General features: G+C 39.2%; 1 protein-coding gene across 1 annotated transcript in view; it reads left to right on the forward strand.

The window, feature by feature from the left end:
• ADGRL2 (adhesion G protein-coupled receptor L2) overlaps positions 1–16,622 on the forward strand; it is a 605,011-nt gene that overhangs the window by 103,321 nt on the left and 485,068 nt on the right. The window contains exon 3 of the mRNA XM_059136196.1: positions 1,079–1,148. The gene's annotated coding sequence lies outside the window, so the exon portion shown is untranslated. The remainder of the gene's footprint in view (positions 1–1,078; positions 1,149–16,622) is intronic.

The following is a 16,622-nucleotide window of genomic DNA, read 5'->3' on the forward strand; positions in this document are numbered from 1 at the left end:
GGTGAGAAAATAGTCAGGAGGCCCATTTATGGTGCCGTTTGCAGAGGCTCAGAGAAGTAGCCACTAGCTTCTGAGGAAAAAGATCCCATTACCAATATAAAAAATATAAAGTTTCTTCCCTGTCCACCAATGGTTCGCAGGCGCTTTCTTTGTTTTAGGACATGTGTTATGTTTCTTTTGAAACTTTAATCACTGTCGACTGATCCTAAAACGAGCTGGGTTAACCTTTCCTTACGCTTTTGGAAAAGAAGAATGGACAACTGAAAAACACACGTGACTCCCAAAGACCATGAAAGCGAACACAGAGTTTGTGTAATCTGTGTGTTTTTAATACATGGCTGTGGCAGATCTGAGGGATATGGTTACCTAAAGAAAGAAGAAAAATCCTCTGAGCCATTTTATTATATGCATTTTAAATGTTTCTTGCATTCACATTAATATTAACTTATTACCTACTCACATCGTGGTATAGTCATTGAAGAGGAAACCATGCACCCTCCCTTCCCTGGGTAAAGACTTGCTTTCTGATTTGCCCTCGCTCACATCTGTGCTTACCAAAGGAACAGATGCTCGGCTTCCAAGGGTCTGACTTTGGCCTTTTCCTTCCTATCAGTAGAGCAGAAAGAAAGGGAGTTCCCAAGTGATGGTGGCAGCTTTCCAATGGCTGGCCCAGGCTTTCACATTTAAAGTAAGCAGGTGGCATCAATGGACAGTCTAAAGACTAACAAGATAAGAGTGCAATTGATCTTTTTATTAACCAATGCCCCAGGTTGGGTAAGAGGTGGAGCGAGGGAAGCCTGCTCCTCCCTCCTGAGTTCAGTTACTTGGCTCAGTTCCAGAAACATCTTAAACCCCTTCATGTTTTTGTCTGAGCTGATTCTCAAAGCGTAGGGACACCGACACAGATACCCCATGTCATCTAAATTCTTTCTTCTCTGAGACTCCAAAACAGTAAATGCCTTTATAATTTGCATCTGACTCAAAGCAATATTTTACGTACATTGAGAATGTATCTTTAATCCTACTGACATTCTTTCCATGTTGAATTTGAACGGTGGGTTGTTTGTCTTCCTTCTAGGTCTCAGACATCTCAACTCTGAGAGACACAACTAGTTCTGAAGAATATGGAGCCTACGTAGATTCATAAGGTAAATGATTAATTTCAAACTATGACACAATGGATTCAATTATAGGATGAAATCCAGCATTGTATAAATGTGTTGTTTCTCATTCATCTGTTGGAAATTGGGTTGTGCTTTAGGTTGGCGCTCTACAGAGTCAGGCTCTGTACTGTGTGTCACTTAAAGCTTGCTATGTACCTTGAATTTTTATAAATTTTTTTTTATGATCTTAGGGGGCACCTGCCCTGGGGTATGCCAGGACATTACAAATCACATAGTCAATTGGAAAGTGACAAGAGCCGTTATTTTCATACAGGAAGCCCAAAAGTATTGGGATGCATTCCTGTGTTGAAGTAGTGGGGTTATAAAATATCCTTTTAAGACCACCTCTACCACAGGTGAAGTCAGACGAGGAAGTACCTGGTAAAGGAATTTATAGAGGATGGCCTCATATTTTTGTTTCTCTAGATCAGTCATCATTTGCTTTCCTGCTTGTTAAATGATTGTTCATTTCTAGAAGGTATCAAATCTAGATGAAGGTACGTACAGGATCTTTGATATCACCTACAGCGAAGTGGTGAGGAGCCTGGGCTTCAGAGCCAAACCAAATTCAAATTGTGGTTCTGCCATTTACTGGCTATGATACAGTGGGCTTCTATTTTCTTAGTGCCAAAGTGGGGGAAACCAGAAGACTTGCTTCCAAGCGCTGCGGCACAGTATAAACAAATGAGTAGACACAAAACATTTGAAATATTGCCTAGCACCTAGTAAACACTGAAATTACTGATTAACGAAAGGGCTTTCATTCTACCTCCTCATTTTATTTCAGCTTCTTAATTTTCCTGTCCAGAAACTTGGTGGTTGTGGGAAGTACTAAGGGAAGCAAACTCCCAATTCGCTCTTAGCAGCCTCTTTCCTAAAGGAGATATATTATACCTTTCATGTAAATGCCAGGAAGGAAAATAATTGGCATCCCATTGCCCTTTGAATGGGTCCCTGGCTAACCCTAGGTGGTGTGACGTGTAAAGTGACCTGTCAGCTCTCCAGCACAGTGGAGTGGGAGATTCAATTAGAAGACTCATAGCCATTTCAGAAACACGCAAACATCAACTGGCATAGAGTTTCAGGAAGCAGAATAAAAAGGGATCTACAAAACAAAAAGCCTTTCAAAAGGATGGAGGCACCGTTCTTTCAAATCACAAACGGATGATTATGATCCCCATTAGAGCTTAATGAGCCTATATATGGCTAATGACTTCATCTCTCCAGTAGATTTGCCAGTAGTCTGTGTTTCCACTGGTATCCATCCTTCTCTTCTAATGAACGTAACCATCCTACTAGTTGGTCAGAACAAGTCATTGGATTTCTTCCTCCTCCATGAGCAAAAGCATGTTTCTAAAATCTGCCATCCACCAGTTTCAGAACTGAAAGGAACAGAACACAGAAAAGAAAATAAATAACATCAGCGTATGGTTTATGGAACCCTGGAGCACCTAGCTTCAGTTCTGGGTCAGTAACTGCTCTCTGACCTAGTTTTCTCAGCTCCAAAATGCAATTGATCACTATTCTATTTCTGAAGATAACTTGGAAAATGCAAATATGTGCAATTGATCTTTTAACACACATAGGGGAGATGGTTTATTTAACATAATTTATATATTTCTTACAAATGCCATCATTGATTATGACTATATTTTTATTTTAATAACCATATGTAGAAAATGGTAATTATAAGTTTTAAACAAGTTATCTGCTGAGCCATTTAGACTATTAATTTGAAAAAGAAGGAAGACCTAAACTGAAGTTAGAATCTTTTTTTAATTTACCATACTATTATAATAGTTCACAGTGATACTTAGTGTTAAAATCATTTAAATGGGCAATATTTGGCAAAGTAGAAATAACAAGGTATCTTTTAAAGAATAGATATTAATAATAGGCAGTCTATTGGAAGAGAAAATTTCTTGTAAAAATAATAGAGACCATTCCGCATCATGATTTTTACTCATATGTTGGTATGAAGTTTTTTCATTTTCCTATTTTCAAAAAAAAAATCCAGTAAATATAGCAGATTTCAATCTAGTCTTGAATAATGACCACTCACGTATTATTGTCTTAACATAGTCTTGAAAAAGATCACCTCACTGTAATATTGAAAATAAGGCAAGTAACAGTTATGGTGGAAGCAATATTAACTATTAAGACAATGCTTTAGTGTAACACTTCAGAAATTTTAAATTGTTTTATCTTAAATTATTCCAGCATAATTTTGGGGGGTCTTTATGCTACAAATAAATGTTGATTGCTATGGTAATGTAAGAGACATGAGTGGATAATGTCTATTCCCTGTAACCAGCATTTCAGGTAAGTGTCATTGTGAAAGATACATGGCTGGGATAGCATTTTTGAGTTCTAGTCCCAAACCTTCTACTGAATTTCCCGAGTGATCTTGAACAATTAACAATGATCTAACAAAATTTTCTTATATAAAATTTGAAAAAATAAATAAAGGAGTTTCAAAAGTGAAGGCTGATTTTTTTTCCCAAGGATTTTATTTATTTATTTGACAGAGTGAGAGAGAGAGACAGCAAGAGAGGGAACACAAGCAGAGAGAGTGGGAGAGGGAAAAGCAGGCTTCTGGGTGAGCAGGGAATCCGATGGGGGGCTCGATCCCAGAACCTTGTAATCATGACCTGAGCTGAAGGCAGCTGTTTAACGACTGAGCCACCCAGGCGCCCCTGAAGCTGATTTTTAAGAAAAACTTTCAAGCAACAAAAATATTTAGTGAATTCCAACAGGCACCAAATCCACATTCTGTTCTCAGGCTTTCCTTCAACCTCTGCCCTTTCCTCTTGCGCCCGGATCCCATCATTTCAAGAATGAACGGGTTAGTTTCAAATGAACCCTGTTCACAATCATTAGAAACCTTAAAATCACAAAAAGCACGAGCTAAATATATTATTGCAGTCTCACTGGCTAGATGTTTAGAAACTGCTTTTTTAAAGTAATTTAACTAATTTTATTGAGGGTCTCTAACATCTCCTCAACTGTTCCACAAGGGAGTACAAAAAGAGTAAAAACTGTGATCGTTGCTTTCTCCAGTTTATTTATAAAAGTAAAATCAACATATAAAAATAAATATATCATCGCAAAAAATATATGTATGTGTTCATTCCAGTATTATAAATGATCAATTCTGTCAGCGTTATGATAGAAGAGGTGGGATCCAAATGGGGATTTTAATAATGAGTAGAGCTTGGAGACGTAGTTCTTCTCAGGACCAAATAACCCATGGTCCTATATTTACATTATCCAGGGTCTATATAATGAGCTACTTGACCCCTAAAAACAAGACAAAGGAGTAGTCAGATGAAGGGGCTGATTAATTCACCATGAAAGCCAGGTAAAACCCAGCAAACAGGTCTTTCTTTCACTCATCTGTGCCCAGTGAAACCGAGAGTAGACATCCTACCAAAATCCCAAGCTTTCCTGGACTATGAGACATGCCCATCACATTGCAACTGCAAAGATCCATCTTGGATAGAAAGAATTCCTTCCCCTCAGGAAGAACTACAGTTATTGTAGCTAAGTTCAAGTCTTTAAGACCCAAATGTTGGGCTTGGGCATAAAGCTTACTGAGTAACCTCATCTATTCAAAATAAAAACCCAGGGTCTCAGAGGTTCATCAAGCATAAACATTCTCTCCCTGAAGACTCATTCTCCTCAGCTGTCCCTGCTGTCTTTGGGTTTCTGACCAATCACAAAAGGAACCGATTGAGAAAGAGAAAGCTAATACCATTATTGACATTCATAGAGAAAGACTGGAGAATACGGAAGATGAGTCCCTGAATTAGTTCTATGAATTAACCATTTGCCATCTAAGGAAAAAAATAAGAACATTTATATTAATAATCCAAAACTTGGCTCACACAAAAGAAATTAAAATTAGATACTGTTCTTGAAACTCTAAGTCGCATTGTGTTGTGAAAGTAAACTGTGAGTATGTTGATGGCAGTGATATTTATAGCTACTGTGGATAGAGTATTTATTGCATATGTGGCATTCTGTCTATGCTTTAATTTATGTATATCTCATTTAATCCTCACAAAATTTATATACAGAAGAAGGTATTGTCCCTGTTTTAAAGATAAAGAAATGAGGCTCAAAAATTTAATTTGATCAGATTTAACAAGGAGCAAGTAGCAGAGTCAGGACTCAAACCTGTGTCTATCTGAGGTCAAGGGGCATGCTCTTTCCATTATGTGTACTACCTCTCAGACAGTGCTGCTCACTGTTTAATGATGCTTTTCTTATATACTCAGGTAGACCAGGAAGATGACTAAGTTGACAGTTTTATTGCATGTATGTACATTAACATCAACCAATACTTATTATTTAGTCCCATGAAGTCAATGAATGTTTCACAAGCAGATAGGCTACAGATTCAGAAAAATCAATGAGTATTTGACTAAGCAAGTGAATTATGAAGAGTAAAAGCATCATATGTGCTTTTTCTTGGAAGTAAAGGGAAAGCTAAGATGTTAATAAACCGGACCCAATGCTAATAACTTCGAGTCCCCCTATCCCAGTAGAAATCAATCTAACTCTAAGGTTGATTTTGCTCATTCCATAGGTTTATTTCCCAATGGAGTTCCTTAATTTTGACATTCAAAATACAGAGTTCTGTCGTGGCTCTTTACTTTCAGATTCAAGGCCAGTTTACTTCCTAATCTCTTCTCATTTATTATTCACTTTCATATAAAGCTCACTTTGTCTTGTTTCCACATTCCTCATGTTCTTACCCACTCTCTAACCAACTGTTCTTATTGTCTGGAAGATCTTCCATTGATCTTACCTTTTCTTCTCATGTCTCTTAAGTCTTCACTGTATTCAGCTTCCAAGATCGGTAGTTCTGATTTTGCCTAAAGCTTTCCCATCTAATTAGATATAAAACACTGTAATCCTTCTATGGAAACCCTCTTTCCTCTATAGCCAAAGGCGTTACCAGTGGTAAAATGCATTCGTTTTGTATAGAACAGTAATTTCAACCACTAGATTGTGCTTTCCATTGATCTATTTTTTTTTCTGGGTAGAGTAGAAGTGCTATTGTTGAAGATTTATAAATTTCAAAATATACAAGAAAGAAAATAAAAGTCATTGTTTGTGCCAACACCTCAAGAAAAACATGGTTAACATTTTGTTATATTTCTTTCCAGCTTTTTTCAACACATTTGTTTATACTTTATTTTTAAGATTTTATTTATTTATTTGACAGACAGAGATCACAAGTAGGCAGAGAGGCAGGCAGGGAGAGAGGAGGAAACAGTCTCCCTGATGAGCAGAAAGCCCGATGCGGGGCTCGATCCCAGGACCCTGAGATCATGACCTGAGCCAAAGGCAGAAGCTTAACCCACTGAGTCACCCAGGTGCCCCTCATTTGGTTATATTTTAACTTCAATTCTCCCTGCCTTAATATATTCTTATCCTGCTTTGTTTCTCCTAAAATTAGAGCCTCTAAGATTTGGATTCATAAAAGCCAAGTGACCAGTCAGAGGGTTGACCCTTAATGCCTAGTGAAGCATTGATTCATAGAGGTCAAGAAGTAGTCCTAATTCTGAGCTTGTTTACAAAGATCAGATCTTATGTGAAACTCCTGGATAATTCTTTTTGCTTCCATTATGTGTTAACCTTCTGTTAATTAAAACTACTCTTGTTTTATTGCAGAGAAACTAGAAAAATATATTAATATTACATTATATAAGCCATGGTATTATAGGGGTGCCTGGGTGGCTTAGAGGGTTAAGGCTCTGCCTTCAGCTCAGGTCATGATCTCAGGGTCCTGGGATCAAGCCCCACATCATGCTCCCGGCGGCACCTGCCTGCCTCTCTGCCTACTTGTGATCTCCGTCTATCAAATAAATAAATAAAATCTTTAAAAAAAAAATGACATGGTATTATAAAATAATACATTTATCTTCTTGATTTCTAAATTAAATTAAAGACCTAAAAAACTATTTTGTGTTCATCTAATGTTGTAAATGTTCTTTGTGGGTTTTATCTCCTGCCTATAGGCCCATCTTAACTGCATGGAAAATGAAATTTTCTTGTTCAGATATCTAGCCTTTTTATCACCTCAGCTCATTTTATCAAGAGTGATTCATCGGGATTTTATCTGGTGAACAGACATTGTCTGAAAACTTAACTTTTTCCATGCAACTTACCTGGCCAAGTTTTTGGATTCAAGTTTTTATCCTTTAGACAGTTAGGAAGGACTTTGCCCTTACGTAATTGCTAAGCATCTCATTTCTTCCACCTATTAAAAATAATAGTTGATTATTCTCCCCAGGTATAGACACTTATCCAATTTGGGTTTTTTGGTAACCAAATTTGTAAGGACACTAACCAACATTTCCCCTAAAAACATTAAAATGTGACCTCATAGGAGAAACAGCTTTTCAGTCTTACTGAATACCTTCCTCACAATTCCTCTGCTATCATAAGGTGTATCCTTAGCAACTAGCATGAATTATACCATCATCAGCTATTTGTAAACAAATAGCTTTGAAACAAATGCCTTTCAAGACAACAAAACCCATCCCCAAGCTAACAGGACAAAGGTTATAAAGGCTAAAAGTTTCCATGGCTTGCAAAATCTTTTTGTTCCAGAAACCACTTTCTTAAATGTTACCTATAAGCCTCTTGTCCTTGAGAATAGCATTTTTCACCCTTCCCCAACCCCTCACAACACCTAAAAGAGATAAGAGGGACTATTCAACTTAAATCCTGAGTCTAAAAGTACTGAGAAACAGCTAAGTATATTGATGGCTCTGTAGTGTAGATTCTACAGACAACAAAGTATCTTCACCAAGATGGCCCCATTGTCCCCATCAATGAGGCTGAGAACTGAACCGGTCTGGGTGCTGAGGTTCCCCCAGGCGATGGGGGTTCAAGGGCACTATCATGAGTTGTCAGAATAATCAAAACACCACAATATTTTAATCTGCACACGTTCGACATCAGAGCAGATACTGCCCGCAAGAGGTTTGTGTTTTATTAAAATCTAAACTAATTCCCCTTGTTTTATGCTACTGAATGGTTCATTTGCTGTGGGACCCTCAGGGGGTAAAAGAGAGGGAAAGAAATTAAGTCAAAACTGCAAAGACTTGTTAAGACTGCACAAGATGTATCTAGCTCTCTTATTGTTACATGATATGTTGGGAGAAAAAAAAAATCAATCTGTGGGAAACCCACCCTGACTGATCAAGGCAACCTTTCAAACCTGCAAAAACACTGAGAAAACCATACGTAATACACAACAGCACAAACAAATCGCTTCACTTTCTGGAAATGGTGTTGTCACTAGGATGAGACGTGGATGAAAAAATTCCAAGAAAAGCAAAGACATCTCTCAGTAAATCAGTAAGTTTATTGGTTAATGGAGAGCCAGGCTTTGCTCTTTAAGACTTGATGCTTAGTGGCTATGAGCAGGTCTTTCCATAAGGGTTGCCACTGATGAGTGCTAATGAGGGACTCGTATATGTGCCTGGAGAAAAAACGAAATAGAAACATTTATGACTTTTGCACCACCCAACATACACAAAAACACACCCTCACCTAATCCCTGTCTATAAAAGTTTATTTATGTAGTTGTAAATTGGAAAATCTCAAGCATAAAACTCTATATCTATTAAATATACAGTGGTTTAGTGTACTGGAGACAGGGCAGCCTTGCTTATTTGTGCTTTTTCTGTCAGCGATGACATGAGATCATAGGGAATCCATATCTCTAAAGCCGTAGAATAGCTCCCAGTCATTTGTGGCTTCATTAGCAACGTCGTGATGTCCCTTAAGGACAAAACACATAAATGTTCTCCTGTCACTTACAATTGTGTCAAGGAGAAAACCAAAATGAACTTGCAAAGTCATGCACCAGCTCAATTTTGGAAGGAAAAAAAAATCTTCTTTGAAGGAAACGAAATCAATCCCCAGTTCAAATTAAATTTGGGCTATTCTGTGAAGCTCCGATACGTAGCTCCAATAACAATCAGTACTTATGGACTTAAAATGCAGGCAAATAATGTTTCATTTAAAAGAAATTGAATGAGGGTTAGTGACAGAGAAAGTTTTAATGCTATTTTATCATTAGTTAAAGTTAAATCATGCCATTATTGGCTCAGTCGTGAACATCTCAATCCCCACTCCCCGCCCCCCCCAAAATGTTACTAGAAGCCCTTTGCCTGGTTGGGCTTGTGTTTTCATCTTATTAAAACCTTGTCATGCAAATGTATCATAAGTGTAGCCTGAAGACTTCTGTCTCATGCAAAATTTAGCTTAAATTCTACTGGCACGAGATACTTTGTTATGCACAAACCTTCTGTTTGGTTTGCTGACATTCTTCTTAGTCTGCTCTCATGGTGATTCATTATCTTGTGATATAGATTTCTAAGTATCATCTTTGTATTGATTTTTATATCTTTAATAACCACTCCACAGAAGATGGCTCCACTGGTGTCATTGATCGCATCAAAAATTCAAGGCTTACAGAAATACTAGAGGGCTAATTGGTAGCAGAACATTTCAGACTTAATCTTAATGCAGTCTTAATCTTCTGCATTAAACCTACCTGAAGGTTTCCTTTTGGAGTCAACGAGGGGAAGTTTAGTGCTTCGTTGAAAAACACCTGGTGAAAGCCTGCCAGAACAGAGCCATAATAAATGGACTACAGACTTGGGAATGTCACTTCACAAACACTCCAAAATTAAGAGCACTCCCTTCATCTGGGGCCCTCATCATCAGAATGCTTTTTGCTTTCCCTTTCCCTCCATAGAGCCAGGTTTGCTCATACGTTTCTGTAGCAGAAAAGTCGCCATGATTCTGAAGTACTTGTGCCTCTGGGATTTGAGAATTTCCCAGTTTACCAATAGAAGGGCTTTCTCTGCAGAAACCTAGAGTGAATATCCTGTTTGTGTAAATGAGTTTAAACAAGAAATTTAGGACTGGGTCTGTTAGTCTGGAGTCCCCGTATATGACCAGGTATATATAATACTCTTAATTTCCTTCTCGAACCCTGTGCGTAGAGCATGCAGATCTGTTTGAGGTAACAAGAGACTGAGAAGATGTAGGAGCTTTCTGCAAAGCTTAAGGGTAGCTTGATTATAAAGCTGGAACTGGGTTTACTGTATTCTTGCCAAAAATTTTTTATGAACCTCCTTCCATGCCCATCCCTATATCGAAGCACAGCTGAGGAGAACTTGATAGCTGCCCTAGAGAACCTTAGCTTCAGAAGTCAAGGGGCGGAAGATGGAAGCAGACTGAGACATATGTGATAAAAGACTAGAAGGCAGAATATATAAAGATATGGCTTTGCAATTGGCCACACCTAAATTCTATTCCACATCCAACACTGTGTTGTGTGACACTCGCTGTCTCCCTGAAAAAGGGGTGAAAGTTACAAGTTCCTTCTCTTGAGAATTAAAAGTGACAGTGCATCGGATGCGGATTAGGAGGGACCTCATCCAGGCACCTTAAAGGCATGTTACTTATTAGAAAATGATAAAAGAAGAACCCATGTGGTGTTGTTTTATCCTTTACGTGGGAATTGGAGAAGTCCTTTAAGAGCAGGTGGAAAAGAGATCAATTCAAAAAAATTGTATATATTCTTCTTTTTTGATGAAGTTTAGAAGAAAGAACTAAACGTATGTGTATACATAATTTCAGCACTAGGGATGTAGCATCCAACACTGAAGAATAGAATTTTTAAGACTTTTGAAATTTGAGTCAAGGCTTTAGAAGGGCTGGGAAGGAAAAGGGACGAATCAAGAATGCAGGCCATCGTGAGATTTTCCTAAAGTCATGGTGTGTTTTTGGTGTGTAGCACTCAGGTACTTGAACCTTGAATTCAAATAACTTTTAAACCACCAGATATTACAGTCACAAATTTCAAAGTTTCTCATTTTCAGAATGAGCTGTAAAAATCTCATAAACAAAAGAGTAAATATAGAAGGGTCTAAGCAATTGATTTCAGTGTCGACGTACTGGTCGAACTTCTTGCCGAGATTATCTTCAAAGTATTACGTTTGCAATGTAAGCATGGATTTCAAGTAACTACCTAGTGATGAAGTCCCAGAACCTAAGTCAGGTTCAGTGGGGTGAGGAGGTTCGGAGCCGACGACTAAAGAAAGAATTCTTAAGACGTTGTTGGTGCAAAATGGTGGTTTATTAAAGCACGGGGACAGGACCCGTGGGCAGGAAGAGCTGCTGCCCCGGGTTGTGAGGGTCGGCATGTTATATACCTTGCGGTTGGGGGAAGGGGAGGGGAAGGGGTGGGAGGTTTCAACAGAGTTTTCACATGTTAAGGAGGGCCTACAAGGTGCCGGGGGGAGGCCTTGCCCTTATGGCCTGATCAATGTCGTCTTTAGGTCAGGCACTAACATCAAGCTAGTTGGGAGATTCTTGGTGGGGTGTTATGATCCTGCTGTCATTTACATTCCCTTTTACCTCAGCCTCCTCCAGTTTATGGTGGGAGGGAGACATTAGGGCTTCAGGAACCGAGAGTTACTTGCCTCTGGAAATTTGTGCTATTGATAAGGTAACCTCCCTGTTTAGGTCTCTAGGACATCTTGTAGAGCAAGGGAGATTCCTGTTCTGCAGGATTGCGATCCCTGCAAGTGAACTATTTATCGTTTTATGGTGGTCAGGAGTGCCTGAGGAATGCTACACATATGGAGGGGAGCAGGTGAAGAGGAGGTGCAAGGCGCCAGCTCTTGCTCTGTCCTCAGCCAGCCTCCTGCTCCCTCATCACTAGGACATGACCCATAAAGAAATAGCAAATGTTTGTATGATACAAATTATTTTCCTTTTCCAATCATTATTCATGTTGTGTAGGTTGTTTGCCTCACAGAGTTTAGTCATGTCCCTGGTCCATTAACACTCATTTGTTGAGGAAACTCAGTTGGCACTTGCATAGCACCCCTTTCCCAAATAAGGAACATTTTCAGGTGGCTTCTTTATGGATGTTTTTATTTCATTGTTGTGTATCTCTCTTTCAAGTTGCCTTCCCACAAAATAGTTCCTAATTTTATAGTTTCCCAAAGAATTTATTCCACTTGCTGCCTCCTTCTTTTGCCTTTTATTTTCTTCCTTTTTGCTCCCTTCTTCTCCTTTCCTTCTTTGCCATCATTATTTTTTCTGTTACCCCTGCTTTTCCCCACGTCACTTCCCTGCCTCCGCTCCTTCCTCCCTTCCTCTTGCCCTTAGTACATTATTACTTGAACCGAAACCCAGTGCACAGAACTGTAAGTTTGACTCACACTTTATTTATCCTTTCATTATTTTATTTTTTAAAGATTTATTTAGGGGCAGCTGGGTGGCTCGGTGGGTTAAAGCCTCTGCCTTCAGCTCAGGTCATGATCCCAGGGTCCTGGGATCAAGCCCCACATTGGGCTCTCTGATCGGTGAGGAGCCTGCTTCCTGCCCTGCCCCGGCCTGTCTCTCTGCCTACTGTCTGTCAAATAAGTAAATAAATTCTAAAAAAAAAAAAAAAAAAAAAAAAAAAAAAAAGATTTATTTAGGGTGTTTGTGGGTGGCTCAGTCAGTTAAGTGTCTGCTTTTGGCTTAGGTTATGATCCCAGGGTGCCGGGATGGAGCCCTGCCTTGGGCTCCATACTCAGTGGAATGTCTGCCTCTCCCTCTCCTTCTCCCACTCATACTCTCTCTCTCTCATGCTCTCTCTCTCTCATATAAATTAAAAAAAAAAAAAAAAGATTTGTTTAGGGAGAGAGTATGTGCATGGGCTTGCAAGACCTAGGGGAGGGGCAGAGGGAGAGGGAGAGGGAATCTCAAGCAGACCCCTGCTGAGTGTAGAGCAGGACATGGGGCTGAGATCATGACCTGAGCTGAAATCACAAGTCAGACGCTTATCGAACTGAGTCACCCAGGTGCCCCATCCTTTGGATATTTTAAATAACAATCCAAGGAATCCCCCAGTGTGATGCTAAATTCATTTTCCATCTATCATAAGAAAGGATTGATACAAGAAAGGGAACAAGAATTCTACCAAACTCATAAGCTGCAAAATGCAGTAAGGATAATTTCTTTTTTTCTTACGCCTTACCTTTTTTTTTTTTTTCCTTCAGTGTAACAAAAATTCAAGGTCTTTAAGTCTTTGATACAGAAAAAAAAAAATGCTTTTACTCAATAATAAGTTAATATGGAATACAAACAGTAATTTTCCATTCTCTATTCTTAAAAACATCAAAATATTACAGAAGGAAAACATAGGTCTCTACTTTTAATACACTAGGAAAAAAAAGACATTCAATATTAACCAGCTTTTTCTGAAAGTTTTTTTTTTAATAGTATTATTCCTTACCGTTGTCAGGGAATTAAGTTTTTGTTTATTAATACAATAATACTGTTAACAGTATTTGATTCTTGACCAACAATCAAAAGATTGGAATACAGTAAAATATCTCTGACAAAAATATATTTGTAATTCTTCCTGTTTATTACATTCCCTTGTAATAAACATAAAAAATAATTTAAAAAAACCTTACAAAACAGACTTAACAGAGATTTCCAGCCATGTGAATTTTTAAAAAAATATTGGGCTTATATATAAAATGGCCCAGAGGTGAAATAAAAAAGTTTTGACACTTTCAAAGTGTTTCCTTTTAAGGGCTTTCTTCTTCTGATCACAGCTCAGTACTGGTTACAGTCTCCAAATGGAGGCCCTGTATCATTCCACAATGGGAGCCACCTTTGCGATTATTATTGACCCTAGGCCTGAAAGCATTCCGCACATGCCTTTCAATTTGCCACCGTGGAATTGATGGAACTTCAAATTATAAATTGAATGCCCGATGGACGAAACTGGCTTCCTAACTTTTAGTCCCATAGTAACAATAACTGCCACCTTTTAAGCAACCATGATGCTTTTACTTGCATTATATTGAATTCTAACAAAGACCCAATATGAGAACTAGTATTGCCTTTATTTTAAAGATGAGAAAACTATGAATCAGATATGTAAACCAATGTCTTCCAAAATCACACAATCACTAACCATCCCGTATAAACTTTCGGTTCTGTTTGGCAAACAGCCATGTCCTGCAAGATTGCAGTTGGCCAACAATTAGTGAATGGTTTGGTCTCGTTGGGTTCATTTATTGCAGTAAGAACATTTAACATGACATCTGGCTTCTTGACATATCTTTATGTGTATAATACAACAAGAGGCACAGGGTTGCACAGTAGACCTCCAGAATTTACTCTTCCCCCTAAACTGTATCTTGGGCAGTGGGATTGCTGTCTTCAACATGTCTCCCCCTACACAGGGTGGATTTCCCTTAGGGGATTGAAGAATCACTCCTTTCGGGGCGCCTGGGTGGCTCAGTGGGTTAAAACCTCTGCCTTCGGCTCAGGTCATGATTGGGCCCCACATCGGGCTCTCTGCTCAGCAGGGAGCCTGCTTCCCCCGCTCTCTCTTTCTGTCTGCCTCTCTGCCTACTTCTGATCTGTCAAATAAATAAATAGATAAAATCTAAAAAAGAAAACAAACAAAAAAAGACAAAAACTCTGCCTTCGGCTCAGATCATGATTTCAGGGTCCTGGGATTGAGCCCCGCATCAGGCTCTCTGCTCAGCAGGGAGCCTGCTTCCTCCTTCTCTCTCTCTGCCTGCCTCTCTGCCTACTTGTGATCTCGGTCTGTCAAATAAATAAATAAAAGCTTAAAAAAAATCACTCCTTTCACTTTGTAAATGATGAACAAAATGGTCCAAGGTGGGGCTCGAGACATTTTCTCTCCTGGGTCCTGCAACTTGCCTCTGAACGCCATACTAACCAGGCAAAAGACCCATCAAGACACAAGCTATTCGATACACTTCCATGGCTTCAGTCTTCCCTGGGAAAATGCTGGAGCTTTTGAGGCTTCGGGACCATCTATCTTGCACGCCTCAGTCAGGTGTACGTTTTATGTCCAGTTCAAGAAGCAACAGCAGTACTTCCGCAGATGTATGGCAGCATATGGTCAGGATTTAGATGAGTGAATACTTGCACCTGGAAATCAAATACGAGCACAGGCAGCCCCCTCCCGCTCGCCCAGGGCAGCGGCCACCTAACCGGGAGAGAGCCATCGGATCAAACGCAATCCAGATGTTTATCCCGTCTCCTCCTCTTCCCACACAGCCTTCCATTGTTTCCCTTGTCCTTTGGCAATATTTCTACATTTCTAAAGGAGTCAAAGGGCCCAGAAAATCGGAAGAAATATGAGTGTAAAGCCGAACAGACACACCACCCATTGCGCAGTGAAGGCGTTTTTGAAAAATTAGCTGTTTCGGCTTTTTAAAAGGATGGTTTTCATCATCTTTTCCAAAACCATCCGATTTTTGTAGCAGTCTTGGTCAAAGATTTAGAAGAAGAGTATCCTTAGCTTAATTCTCAGATTGCCAAGGCAACTTTTGCGAATGTGCCATTTTGGGTGTCCCTGGAGTCAATAAAGTCCCAGCCACCCCCCCGGATTCTGATGCTTGCATATTGCTATCTGCCGATTTATTGTATTTTACTCGGAAATCTAGTGTGTTGCTTGGGGTTGCTCTCCAGTGAAGGACCTTGTTTTATCTTTTCAAACACTTGTTGTTGTTGTTTTTCTCCTGAGTCTTGCCATGTACCCTCTTTGTACCTTAATATCTCTATACTTCGGAGAGAGAAAAAAGTGAAATACTGTAAATGAGTTGAGAACTTCTGATCACTCTGAAGCTAATTAACCATTCAAAATCTCTGATGGAAAGATAGATAGCTTTATAAAACAGGCCAAAACAGGGTGGGGGGAAGGTGGACATGCCCAAGAAAAGGAATAAATAAAACTAGCCCGTAAGTGTGAATTCTTCAGAGCATAGCCTTGCCGAAGAACGGAAGAGGAAGGAAAAGGGGAGGAGGAGGAAGAGGAAGAAGTACAGAAGAGGAAGAGAGAGAAAGGAATGAAGAAAGAGAGAGAGGGAAGGAGGAAGGAAAGGGGAGAGGAGCAAGCAAGCAAGAGAACGTCGTCTTTATTAGTCCGTAGCTGCCCTTCACAGTATGTGGACAAAATGCCCACTTAGAAGCAAACTTCAAGTAATGAGAGGTGGCAGCTCTTGGTGATTAATTTTTTCCCTGTGTGATCTACAAATGTGGCATTTGACTTAAAGTTATCAGGTAGAGTAGTCTGTCTAATTCTTACTCAATTATTCTGTTACTAGAAATAGGCCTTGTTCATATTAGCACCTTGCTCCTGGATTACCTGTTTAAATATTTGATTTTATGACTTTCTGGTTAGTCAAGATCTAAGAAAGCTATATTCTCAAAAAAAAACCAGACTCTTCTATTTATTCTGTAGAAAATCATTACGTGGTGGGAGGGCAAAGAAAATTAAGGTACAAAAACAAAAAAATTGTGTCAACTTTGTATACAAATATTAGTAATCATTGTCTCCAGGATGAGGATGTAGCAGGGGGAGAGTTGGTGTGG

The sequence above is a fragment of the Mustela lutreola genome, chromosome 10 (genome assembly GCF_030435805.1).
Source record: "Mustela lutreola isolate mMusLut2 chromosome 10, mMusLut2.pri, whole genome shotgun sequence".
In the NCBI taxonomy this organism is placed as follows: Eukaryota; Metazoa; Chordata; class Mammalia; order Carnivora; family Mustelidae; genus Mustela; species Mustela lutreola.